The sequence below is a fragment of the Amyelois transitella genome, chromosome 2 (assembly GCF_032362555.1).
Source record: "Amyelois transitella isolate CPQ chromosome 2, ilAmyTran1.1, whole genome shotgun sequence".
Taxonomy (NCBI): Eukaryota; Metazoa; Arthropoda; class Insecta; order Lepidoptera; family Pyralidae; genus Amyelois; species Amyelois transitella.
The window spans coordinates 5,191,478-5,205,608 of NC_083505.1; the positions used below are offsets into that span (position 1 = coordinate 5,191,478).

The following is a 14,131-nucleotide window of genomic DNA, read 5'->3' on the forward strand; positions in this document are numbered from 1 at the left end:
AACAGTTGGAAATGAAACATGTTCTTATACAGAAATAAGACAAAATGAGAGACAGAAAACAAGTAATAAGAAATGTTGCATTTTGTTCGCCTTTATTACGTGAATTCAACTACGAACAAGTAGGTGCGCCTCGGCCTCCAAAAATCAGTGTCGGTGTTATACCACAGAATATAAAGTGAAAATCATAATAGTCTGAAAATACTTTTCTGCCATGTAAAGTTGATGTGATTTATTTATTTCAACAAACGTACATGAGTAGCGTATTTTTAACGCAATTGTTACGATTAATGAACAATTTAAAATTCAAGCGGAAGTTGATGTTGCGATTAAACAAATTCGTTAAATCGCCAATATTTAAAAAGTATAAATAACAAATATTTTAAAATTTACCAAAGAAGCCTGTTGTCAAATCATTAATTGGCATTAGCATTTAGAATAACTATTAACGCTCCTTGACTTATAAGAATATTCATCCATTTAAACTTTCGCGTTGCAAACTGGAATTAACGCCAACATACTGTTCGACCGGGTTGCAACAACGATTGCAATTCAGTCGAACCGTCAGGACGAATTTATTTATTCTTTAAAAAAATAATGTAACGTATTATAACGTAAATGCCTTCATCAGATCAGAAGCCTTCGAGCTGTTTTAATGCTATTGTAAAGTTGTATATGCTGTCCGTGACATTGATTGCTAGCTTTTCTTGATACTTGACAAATGATAAACAGTGTGAATGGCACAAATAGCAAGTAACGCAAAAAACTTCAAATGCATGTCGATGTTACTAATGTATCCGCATTGTATTTTAACCTAGTTATCACGAGCCTTAACAAAACAAGATTCTCTCACTTAACTCCCTTATACCCAACTTCTTAAAGATACTAAATGTCCTAAAACCTCACTACCACATATAATTGTGCCATTGCATCGCATGCAAGAGGCACATCGCGTCACCGAGGTCGGAAACTAGCACCGCCTCTGAAACCTGACAGACGCGTCCTTCCGCCGCCGAACGTCCTGCAACATTTTCAAACACTTTGTTATGCCATTTTCGAGTTTAATTCGTTGAGGTTAACTTGGGTTCGTTTCTAGCCTCTAAATGTAAATTAAATTATTCCGTTTGACGGTTAAGCTGTCTGTGTATGGAATTGGTGGTAGTTATTTCAGTATTACACTGTATTTTGACTTTAAGGAAAGTGGTTCAAACAATTAAGCCCATCTGACTAAATGGGCATATAGCAAATCATGTACATGACTATAAGACAAATACGTAAGCCAACTCATAATTGCTCTCAACGAGATCCTCAGGAGCGATAAATTAGCTAGATAGCTTGCTTAGTGATAAGAGTGTCAGTGGTAAAGTTAAGACAGCGAAGGCGAAATAAAGAAGTCGATGTGTATCCAGGGAACACATTTAATATAAGTAGCTACATTGCAAGTCAAGTGTCGCGCCGTGTCAGAGGTCGGAAGCCGGCGGCGCGTCTGAAAGCAGCAGACGCAGAGTGACGCGTCCTTCCGTCCACAGGCGTTCTATACAGCCCTACCAATCACTATCCAGTTACACCATGTTTGCATTACATTCCAAATATTAAAGGGCTTTTATTTTTTTTCGACTAATGAGTGCGGCTTCTGGGTAGAGATTACTGTCTTCTTCAAAATAAAGTAAATGTGAATAATTTTTCACACATTTGCCAAACAGGATAAAAAAAAATTAAAAGTAAGTTCGCGATAATGCAAGATAATATTCTTTTTACGGTGTTATTGTTCTCATGATGCCATTAAACCCTTGAAAGGGAAAGTAAACCGCTTTCATATATTTTATAATGTAGCAGCGAGCTGGATCCGTATAAAATGAAAGTCGTGTCGCGAGTCCTACGCTCTAATAAATATGGAGCTCAAATGCGACCCTAATCGGGAAGGCAAAACGGCAACAATGCAAACAGGCGTGGTATCAAATTGTCGAGCATGCAAACACATTAAAGGGCGCCGAGCAAACGACGCCTAATGATTATCTATACATTGGGCGCACACGAAGAAAAAAGAGAACCGGTAAAAAACGTAAATAAATGAGATATATTTCATTGTTCTTTGTTTTAGGAGCGGCAGGCGGCAGCTGGACGGCGGCGGCGGGAAATGTCGCTTATCTGACGCCACACCTTTTGTCGGTAGGCGTTGACCCAGTTCGAATGGCACTCGCTTTCGGCTGATTCAACGACATCTTTAGACAGATGATTTGGATACTGATGAGATGTGGACAGGCCGTTAAAAATTTGAAAACTAAAATAGTTACACAACAGCGCTACCATCGACCTAACGACAATTTTCATAAATTCTTGAAAATTGGAGTTTCAACTTTTTAAAATTATAGCAAAGATAACAAATTTGCAGCTAAACACGAAAGGTTTACTGTGCGCATTTGCAAACGTTGTGGCACATTCACGCGATTAAAACGGCAAGTTTCTGGCGAGGTCGATCGCCGCAGCGATAGGTCGCGGGGTCAAAAATAGCGAGAGCCGTACCTGGCGCCGCCCCGCGCCGCTCAATGTCAACTTTCAATCACGGCGGGCGGAAGGAAGCGGCCGACTCCAGCGCGGCAGCCGCGGCGGCCCTAGCGATACCGCACTACACCGCAATTATTGCTTTGCCCTTTTTTTACGTCGCCGCCTCTCCCTTGTCTCCTTGTCGTTTACATTCTGTCAAGTTAAGCCTCTCGGTGCCGAGAGCTGCCTGACAAAGTAGCGACATTCCCCCTCCTGCGGTTGACATTAATACACTCAGCTCCGGGGAGTGAATTGTGGCTGATCATAATGACTATCCAATTATCTCTTTCGGATTGCAGTCTTCAAAAATAAAGAGTATTTTCGCAGTTGATAAGACGGCAATGCAAAGTCGTGACAAAGTTTTAATTTACAAGTGTTTTAGTTCGAAGACAATAAAAAAACAACGTTAATTTATAATCGTTAAGACTGCTGTTATTGAAGTTGTAATTTCCCTTTTTAAAGTATAAACTGGAACGTAAATAAAACTTTTATTACTTTTTGCTCCAACCTTTTTGCCTTCTTTGTTTACGTAGCTGCGAGCAAAGGCTCTCCGTGCCAACAGTCGCTTTGTCAAGCGTCGAGTGACATTAGCTCGACCCACTGTCAGATAATTTGGAAACCAAATAAAATTATTTCCGACTCCATTTGTTTCCTTAATTCCTGAAATTGGAGACTTAATTCCTAAATAAAATACATTTAAGTACTTCAACGACTTTCGTAGTTTCGCTATAAAACTAGATTAATATTATGTACCTATTTAGTTTATTTAAAACTTCATTCATCAATTAATTATAAGTGTTTAAATTTAAAACAAGAAAAAGCTGGCACGGTGGGATTATTTTTGACTTATCATTGGAACTCAGTCTATTAATCATCAGAAATATGGAAAACTATAAAAGTAGATATCACAGGACAATCTTGTGACCAAAACGATTAAATTATCTATATACAATATTCGAGGCCTGTATAAAATGTTCTAGTATATACTGAAGAAAGTACTACAAGGTAGCGATACAGTGAAAGGAAAATAACCCTCAATTAAAAACCTAATAAGGTGACGTAGCTGGCGCTTTCATCTTCTTGGAACATCTTCATCAATATGTCAATTAGGGTTAGCAATGAGCGGGCCAGCACAGGTGTCTCGTGCGGCCGTTTGCCAGCCCATTAAGCAAATAACGAGTCCGCAGGATAAACTTGGAGGCAGTAAAGTTTATTAATGGCTCGATTACAAGCTCGACCCGAGGTGGAAAGAAGTGCTATCAATCAGTCAGGTGCGACGGTAGCGGCACCTACCCCCTCAGTAACGCTAATAACAAAATTCCGACGCCCCTGTTTGTTTCTCAGGGAAGGGTGAAGATGAATATCCCGTTGCGTTGCCACTGCCATCGGTTACGAGTTGCGTCGCAAAAAGTACGAATGACTTTTGAATCTTAAAATTCTTCTTCCTCAGCGTTTTCCCGATTGAATACTCAGATATTGGCATTGAAGCTTGATATCTTGGATAAATTGTGTAAAAGTTATAGACAGAAGGTGACAATCAATAAAATTTAGATTAGGACTAAACCGGAATTAACCATAATGAAATACACTTTTGTGAATAAGTTTTTCAATTTTACCTTAACATCTTGCATTTCCAGAGACCTAATGTGAATGTTCATGCGCTTGGGAAGTGTTGGCAGAATAGGCAAACTAGGCAGCAGTTCTGCCACTGTCCGAATGGCTCAATTACAGTTAATTCGCAGCGCACACATATTCGGGTAGGTGCATGCATGTGCGGCATCCACATTAATGTATGTAAATGCATGCGACCGGCCGCGGCCCCCGCCGACGCTCACAATATTGCGACATTAAACGGAATATGGCCGACGAGACGGACATTTTCGACAAAAGTCGACATTTGCAAATGTTATGCAGCCACTCATCTGCATTTAACAGCGTTTTCGAATAACCATTAATCGGCGTGTTTGAGGGGACGGTGATTCCGACTTTTTAAAAGACAATCTGAATCAAATTTTTTTATAAACATTACGGTCAGATAGAAAATACCGCTTAAATTACTAACAAAACTTTATTATAGGACCACATAGATAGATCAAAAGAAAAATATTGTATCGCTAACGGCGATTTAATACAATATCGATGGAAGTTCGTAGCACGGTCGCGTGAACATCGTAGCGGGTGACAATAGCGATGCCTATCTAGCATGGCCGTGCTACGAAATTGTCTACGAAAGCTTCTTCTCTAGCGCGTCACTCATTTAATTTTGTAGATAGGTATCAAAAGGTATAAGAAGGTAGAAGCTTTTATGGGATTTAAAAGAAAATTAATATTTTTCTTAAAATTATTGTAGCAGTTGTCAACAAATGCCTATAATTAAAAAAAGCTAAGATAAAAGAGAAGAAAAATAAACTTAGATTTATGAAAGAAGTATGTAAAATAAATGCCGAAACTTTTTCAAAATACCATCCAAAAACTTTTGTAAAGCAGAAACAGGAAAGATCATTGTGTAATTTTTATGAAAGTTTAATCACAGAAGGACGTTCATCATTATCCTCAAGGAAAACTCCATTCGGAATTCCTGGACATGACAATATATATACTTTGATCCTTAAAATTGAGGTGGTACTCGGGCACGGCCGGCATAAAACCAGCCAAAATCTACGAATAGTTCCTTTATACAGCATCATTAACGTTGAAGTAAAGACATCAGTCTGGACATTTTATACTACTTACGAGTATTGAAGAGACATCGATTAATGATTTTAGGCGGTACGCATCATTCATTAATTTCAATCCCAATCTGACGGCGGTGTCTTAAAATACTATACTTATTGTGGCTGAAATTCCACTTATGTTAATTTAGATAAGACAGTTGCTTAATGCTATTTCACTTGTCTGAATTGGTTACTGAAACATTTAGGACGTCTTAATTATGTCAAGTGGAATACGCGCTTAACTAATGTCATATTTCGCAAATAGGAAGGCTTTGTAAGATGACTTTGCACAAACTAATTTTTTAAAATGGGAAAGCCTTCTTAGCCTCTAATTCGGTACCTATAGTATGACAACAACGATATGATTCTAAAACAAAAATTGAACATACGTACAAACACACAACATAGAGGAGAACATTAGCTGACAAAACCGCACCTCTTTGTAGATTGAAGTGTCAACCTATAACAGTTATAGTTAAGTCGTCACAGGTTTCATTATGAGGAACACTGCTAATGGTCTTCCTAGTGACACGTTCTCATTAAATTATTTCGAAACTAGCTCCCCGCCGAGACAGGCGGTCTTCCAGCTTAAATAACACTTCACTTTGAGCTCCTTTCTTGGTCAGACTTCCAACAAAAGTATTAAAATTTTAGTATCAGACAACCAGATAGGAGAAAATTTTTGCTAAAAAAAATACGTAAGGTGAGCAGTTATAATTTCTTTCTTGTCTATGTTTGTTCTATTCAAAGATATATTATGATTTAAAGTCTCAAAAAGACTTGAAGGTTACTTTCACCTGGATGGCTTAATGATAGAATTTAAATTTAGAAAGTTTTTGCCTATCGCCTGTAGACCAATTCTAACTTCAGAAGCCTACTTATGAAGTTTATACGTTTACCGAAACCAATTTTAAGGAAAGAATAATATGCAATTTAGAAACTGGTTCCGAAATTGGCCGCATGGAAGCCAAAATCAGTAAAACCTAAATCTATAGGTAGGTGGGAATATATAAAAAGCGCATAGGAGACTTATTGATATATACATACATACATACATATGGTCACGTCTATATCCCTTGCGGGGTAGACAGAGCCAACAGTCTTGAAAAGACTGAATGGCCACGTTCAGCTATTTGGCTTAATGATAGAATTGAGATTCAAATAGTGACAGGTTGCTAGCCCATCGCCTAAAGAATCCCTAGTTTGTAAGTTCCTTAGTCGCCTTTTACGACATCCATGGGAAAGAGATGGAGTGGTTCTGTTCTTTTTTGTATTGGTGCCGGGAACCCCACGGCACTGCCTTTTTTACGCTTTCGGAGTCGCAGGCGTACCTATCGTTTACTCTAGGAGGTAAATAAATTGTTGGTTGGATGATGGACTGGTTACTTACATGAGACACACATACACATGTATGTAATTTTTGACACAACATGTGCGTCTCCTCGATAAAAGTTTCAACGTCTGGAAAGGACAATAATTTTCGACAGACAGATTGATCATTGTTGGACCATTGTTATGGGACTGGACTCATGGAACAGACGACTAACGCCCCCTATGAGAATTCAATGGCAACAAAATGTCATTCATTGTTTTATCAACTACTACATTGTTGTTCGTCATGGTGATTCATATTGTCAACAATTTTAGCCGGATTTGACCAAACAGAATCGCTTGCAACGATTATGTTTAAAACATTATGATTCTATTAAATACAACTAATATTGACATCAAAACCTTAAAATATCCGTTCGTTGACTAAATATCTATATTGAACACTCTTCGAAGTGATTGACTATAAACACATTACGTATTATTATGTAAACAATGAAGCTATTCAGCATAATTGCTCATACATAACTGAATTATTACATAATCATCACAAAATAGTTCGTTTTAAAAGGCAAAAGACTTAAATTGAGCATCGTATGCGATGTCAAAGAGGTTATGTTCACGACAAACAAAAATATTAAGGCGTTTACCTTGATCTGTTTGCTTTCCAGGGGCCGATATCACTGTAAAACTGCACAGTTTATTTCACATTCATGCAATAACATAAATTTTAGTTAAAACTTCGGTTTGCATTACAGAAATAACAAAATAAAACGGAAAACATTGAAAGCGGACAAGAAGCGCGACACGGAACAGCAAGCTAAGCAGCAGCTGACTACAAGAGACTGTTTAATATAACCTTGTGTGTGCGATACTTGCAAAAAATTTTTACAATGTTTTAAGTATTTTTTTAAAAGTTTTGAGTTTTTACTATTAATAATCCTTTGTGCAGTTTGAAATTTAAATACAAAATATAATGACTCTACTATTTTCAAAACGAATTGTAAAAAGAGTCATAAAATATTTTACTTAGTCTTTTTTATTTTTAAATAAACCGATATAAGGTATAATTTCATACAATAAATAAGTATATTAAATCTCATCTCAAAAAATTTATTCATAAATTTGGATGTAAAAATATTATTCGTCAATTGACCGCCGCTACAAAGATAGTTGCCTAGCTGCGCAACGTGGAGGAGGTGGTGTGGGCGCGCACCGGCGCCGATGGAGTTGCCCTCTAGCGGGCATATTGTGAATTATCGATTCTCGGGTATATCTCCATTCGCCGCCATTGGCTCCGTTTGGTACCTAATTGGTTTATGTCGTTCGTAACATGAATTCAAATTTAGCGCGCACAGGGACTCTTGGATGAACAGAACTAGTGTTCGTTTTAGTTGTCAGGGTATCATATATTTTTATTGATATAAGTAAATTATTTTCATGCCAACATTATACCAGTTGAACGTGAGCTTTCAGTCTTTTCAAGATTTTCGACTCTGCCTACCCCGCAAGTGATATAGATAGACGTGATTATTATATGTATATGTATCAAGCGACGACAAAGAGGTTCAGATGTAGAAGGATTTCCAGGTGTTTAAAAGGAGCACGAATTAGGCAGAAAACATATACGGTCCATCCCAATAATTTTGAATGCCTTATTTAAGGCTGCTGTTGTAAGTAAACAGTTCGTGGTCCAGTTTCATTTATCACTCTGAGGACAGTGGATGGTATAGTTCACCCAACTTAGATACCAATTTGCTTGCCGGGAGCTAAACTTACTGGAAGACAAAAGGCATTATGACATTACATTGGCAGAAGCTTGCATAAGTGAGAATCCAAGGCGCTTAATACATTTTTTATTTCTGGTAATTTCGTCGCTATTCTGTGGGCTTTCTGACCCAGCTCAATTACGTCGGGAGAAAGAACCCAGGTCAGGTCAAAAAAAAAAACTTTTTTATTGGCATCATTATTAGATTTTTATTTATTTAAGTATTAATTATAATTTAGTATCATTGAGTTAGATCCAATAGGTAACACAATATTTGACTTAGGGGTTTTGGCTATATACGTACATACATATGTTCACGTCTATATCCCTTGCGGGGTAGACAGAGCCAACAGTCTTGAAAGGACTGAATGGCCACGTTCAGCTATTTGGCTTAATGATAGAATTGAGATTCAAATAGTGACAGGTTGCTAGCCAATCGCCTAAAAAAGAATCCCAAGTTTGTAAGCCTATCCCTTAGTCGCCTTTTACGACATCCATGGGAAAGAGATGGAGTGGTCTTATTCTTTTTTGTATTGGTGCCGGGAACCACACGGCACCAATACAAAAAAGGCTATATCTATTCCAAATTTTGGCGCGAATGCGTAAATAACAAATTTGGCGTTTAAAATATTAGTATTGATATGAAAAAGAGTAAGATCCCATTCAAAAATATCGTTCCCGTGGGATATTTTCGAAAATCTTGCATAGAAAATATGTAGGCGACGCTAAATTGCGCGCGTGTAGGTGGTGTTGAATCAGCGCGGGTGAAGCTGCCGGTAAAAGCTAGTATGTAATATTTTGAACTTTCAGAACAATAAAGCTTGAACAAAGAGAAATATTTAAAACTATTGAGCATTATTGTCTTGCAGAGCAATGAATCAATTATGATTCAACTTTAACTTACCCCGACGCTCTACAACACGCTTTGAATTATTCATGCCTTTTTAAAATACATTCGGATTAAAATAAAAAAGCAGATATAATACAAATTACCATTAATTCAGTGTTTGCTTAGTCCGTAGAGTTTTCGCATATACCTTTATTAATGTAGAAACATTCTTACAAGCTTTTATGCCGCATTATAATACTGCACTAACAAAGAAACGGAAATTGGTTTCTTTCCACCATATAAAATATGCCAGAAGCTGAAGGAAGCCGACAGTTGTGGAGCGAGAAATTACACGATACGCGTTTATTTGAGGAAACATTATTTAAATGAAGATTTTCAAAACGAAAAAGTTAGGGGAGGTCGTTTCGCGTTCGCATGCATCGCGTGCCCCGGCATGCCACCGTGTGTGGAAAACTTTTGCACTTTGCAAAATGCATAAGAAGTTCGAAACATCCAGCTTGGGACTCGACGGTTCTGGGAACTTACCGATTTTTCAGTTGTTTTGGCTTTATTAAATTCATGGTACAATTTTTTCAAATGATTATACAACACAAAGTTCCGGGAGCTAAAGGATTCAGAACGAGAATTAGAGTAAATAAGATAGCTGCGGCGAATTTATTTTGCTGGAGGGTAGTTTTGAATGTTGTACGGGGTGGTGCATTATGCGGCGCACGTAGCGCGCTGTCTGCACGCGGCGGCGCGGGCGCTCTCGTAGCCAATATTCCGTCGGCAACCGCGGACTCTACCCCGCTCTTTTATCACTGAACCTCATTTATTATTTAACGGTTTACTGTACGAACTGTACTGAAGCGATCCCTACCGTACGTGTAGATAACTTCTGTACGTTTCTTTAAGGCAATATCTTTTTACTCTATGGTATTTTCCGGATAGACGCTACGTTGTCCTGGAAAACTATTCCAAAAAAAAAAAATGCCTCTACTGAAAACGTTTAATCCAAAAAAGCAATCTGCAAAGAGGCAATGGGAAGAGGATTCCGTGCATATTTATTGCCGGTCTCTAAACCGTTTCTCGGGTAATTCGGTACAAGCAAAGCGACATTATTTTTGTAGTAATTTCGGCGAATGTCCTTTAAAATATTCAGAGCACTGTAGCTGAGCCCATTAACGTGCCCGAGCGCAATTCAGTGCGGGGACTCGTCCACAAATGGCGGCGATATCATTAACTTGACCCCCGCAACTATCCGCCGGTGCACAACTTTTTCCCAATATTACACGGGAGAGGTATTCAGCATTCGTGTTGCGACACCTCTACCCTCTAAAAATTGTTTATGTTTACCTCTGAACATATAGATTCTACTCGTTGGTATTAATTACTAGTGTCGCAGAGCGGTTTTATATTGTGATTGTACTATATTTAGGGTAATTCGTTGTTAAGAATTAATTTACTACATGCAAATGTGTGCTCCAGTAAATGTATACTTTTATCAGCAATAAATGAGACCTAGTTCTATGCATTGTCTACTAGATCAAGCGTGCCAGGAACACCAACCTAAAAGAATATTTATACTTTTGTAGTAAAAACAAATACCTACAAAATTAACAAACATGGTTTTAGGTTAAAAAATGTATAAAATATGTATCACAACTGAATACATACAACATAACTGAACATAAGAATATCGTAACATATGTCTTTGGGAACCCCGAAAACAGATTAGGAAAATTTTCACAGGGATAAGGAAGCTCCCCTATCTCCCGCCTACACAAAATATGTGGCACGATACAAAGATAGGTGTAGCTACCGAATTCCTAACTAAACTTGTGCGAGGGGATTCTCAGCTAAAGAAATAACGGTGAAAACTTACTAGCTTTGACCTGGAAATAGATATGCGCAGTTAGCAGATGCGGTATAATAACGTTTACTGATTTTTCCTGACCCGAGAGAAATTAATGAAATCATTTCCTAAAAGAAAATGATAATAATCAAAAAGTATTTTTTTAATGAATAAATGTAATGAAGCAAATCAAGAATGCAGGGTTCGTGGCAAGTGAAAAGATGTTGTCACCGCTTAAACCTGCAGACATGAATCCCGATTTTATGTGTGTACGAATGTTTATTCGTTTGTTTGTTTGTTATTACTAATTGTATGACAAAACAGATATTTTATTTCGTGTTGCCCTACTCTACTCAAACCTGAGAAAAAAATGCAAGTTGGTAGAAGGTTTTTTATGCGTGTTATTTATGTAACTCAGTTTCGAAGAAGCCAATTGAAGAGTTTCTAATCGATAACCGATACAAGATTATTTTTAGGTAAAATTGGAATAACACATCCACTGACTGATTCTTCTGAAATCAATGGTCTGAGCAAACGCTTACCTGAATGGAGCGGTTCTTTTAGATATGCAGAGCAAATTATAAGGCGCTCCGCGAGGCTCTGTGTAAATTTGAATTTATGAAGTTTTACTTTAAAATGAGTACTCTTCCCACTATTAAGAACGTGAGATTGTCATGGGAATAGGATAAAGTGTTCGCTAGACAAATAGCGGGAACTAACTCCGACTCAAGATGAATGGGATATGTTAAATCAAACTTCAACTGAGAAAACTAAACATTTCAGTGTAAGTCATATTAATTATGTGGTTATAACAAATTTGAGACTCTGGCTTAGTAGGATTTAAGTGTAAGTTTTTTTCTCTAAAACTTCTTTTTCGTCACATTGTTTGTTTTTTTCATTTTACATCGCTTTATAAATTTTAATTTTGATTACATGGAGTTTCACTTTCTTTACAACTTTCATTACTAATACTGCCAAAAATGTATAGGCACTACCTAGAATACATACATACATACATACATAAAATCACGCCTCTTTCCCGGAGGGGTAGGCAGAGACTACCTCTTTCCACTTGCCACGATCTCTGCATACTTCTTTCGCTTCGTCCACATTCATAACTCTCTTCATACAAGCTCGGCGGTTTCGGGTACTTTTGACCTGACCCTTTACCAGGACGTCCTTAATTTGATCAAGATACGTTCGTCTAGGTCTTCCCACTCCGACCTTTCCCTCCACACTCTCCTTGTATATCTGCTTAGTCAACCTGCTTTCATTCATCCTCTCCACATGACCGAACCATCTTAACATACCCTTTTCTATTCCTGTAACTACACCTTCTTTCACATCACAACATTCCCTTATCACGCTGTTCCTTATCCTGTCACTCAATTTCACACCCATCATACTCCTTAACGCTCTCATTTCCACTGCATTTATTCTGCTTTCATGCTTCTTTTGCCATACCCAACTTTCACTCCCATACATTAATGTCGGGACCAACACGCCCCTGTGCACAGCCAGTCGAGCCTTTTTGGATAGTTTCTGACTGCTCATAAAGGCATGCAAAGCTCCATTCACCATGTTCCCCGCGTTCACTCTCCTTTCAATATCACTATCATACTTGCCATCTGATGTAAACTTTGATCCTAGATATACAAACTCTTTCACTTGCTCCACTTTTTCTCCTCCAATCAAAATATTACATGCTGTCATTTCTTTCTCCATTTCAAAAACCAGTGTTTTAGTTTTACTTACGTTCACTTTCATTCCTTTCTCTTTTAAAGCTTCATGCATACAGTTTACCATCTCCTGTAACTCCTCCGCTGATAACGCCAGTATAACCTGATCGTCGGCATAGAGCAGACATTTGACGAGTAACTCATTCATCCTTAATCCACTTTTAGACTCTTTCAAATCTGTCAAACAGCTATCCATAAATAGGTTGAACAGCCACGGTGACGCAACACATCCTTGCCTAACGCCTTTCTCAATCTTAAACCACTCAGTGTGCGCTCCGTTTATCCTGACACAAGCACTCGAATCCTCATATAAGGATTTCAGTGCTCGTATTAAGAGACTGCTCATCCCATGCATAGAAAGTGCTGACCACAATTCATTCCTCTCAACTCTGTCATAGGCCTTTTCCAGATCTACGAATGTGCAATAGACTTTTTGACTCTTGGCCAAAAACTTTTCGGCTATGCACCGCAAGGAAAAGACCTGATCAGTACATCCCATTCCCTTTCGAAATCCCGCTTGAGCATCCCATATTTTGTCATCAGTTTCATTCCTGACTCTATTAATCAATACCTTAGCATACAATTTGCCGACGACGCTAAGCAGGCTTATACCACGATAATTTTTGCAGTCCAGCTGTGACCCTTTTCCTTTGTAAAGTGGCACGATAACAGCCTTACACCAATCTTTTGGTACTCGGCCGCTTCTCCAACACAAATTGAAAAGGCAGTACAACTGACTAGCTACTACGCCTTTTCCTGCTTTAAGCATCTCGACCGACACTCTATCACACCCAGCAGCCTTTCCCGCTTTCATACTCTTAAGTGCTTCCACAATTTCGAACATTTCAATTTCGCCTTCCATCTCATTCTCTTTTTCTTCGCTATAGCAGAAATCTTTCTTATTTCCTTCCTTTTTTTCAAATAAACTTTCAAAATAGTCCTTCCATATCTTTAGTAGGTACACATTCTTCTCCTTTCACAACGCTACCATCCTGGCATCTGATCCTAGTCAGCTCTCTGGTTATAGTATTTCCTCGGGCTGACCTTACGGATTTCCAGAATACTTTCAGATTTGACTGAAAGTCTTCTGATAGCCTTTTATCAAAATCCTCTTTATACTCTTCTTTCTTTCTAATCACAGCTTTCTTAACCAAATCTTTCATTTTCTTATATTCCTTACGTGCTTCATTCACATCTTCATCTATAACCTCTTGCATTCTTAAGTTAGCTTTTGCTGCTAACAAATCCAGCCATGCTTTCTTCTTTAATCGCACAAGTTCTTGCACATCTTTACTCATCCACGCATTTTTGTGATTTTTTCCTTTCCTTCTTCTACTTACACCACACACTTCAACA

The 14,131-nt window shown here is 38.1% G+C and overlaps 1 protein-coding gene across 1 annotated transcript in view; it reads right to left on the minus strand.

Moving 5' to 3' along the window:
- Positions 1-7,420, minus strand: part of LOC106143087 (protein muscleblind) — a 115,463-nt gene extending 108,043 nt beyond the window's left edge. Inside the window, exon 1 of the mRNA XM_060945616.1 lies at positions 7,235-7,420. The gene's annotated coding sequence lies outside the window, so the exon portion shown is untranslated. The remainder of the gene's footprint in view (positions 1-7,234) is intronic.
- Between the last annotated feature and the right edge of the window lie 6,711 nt (positions 7,421-14,131).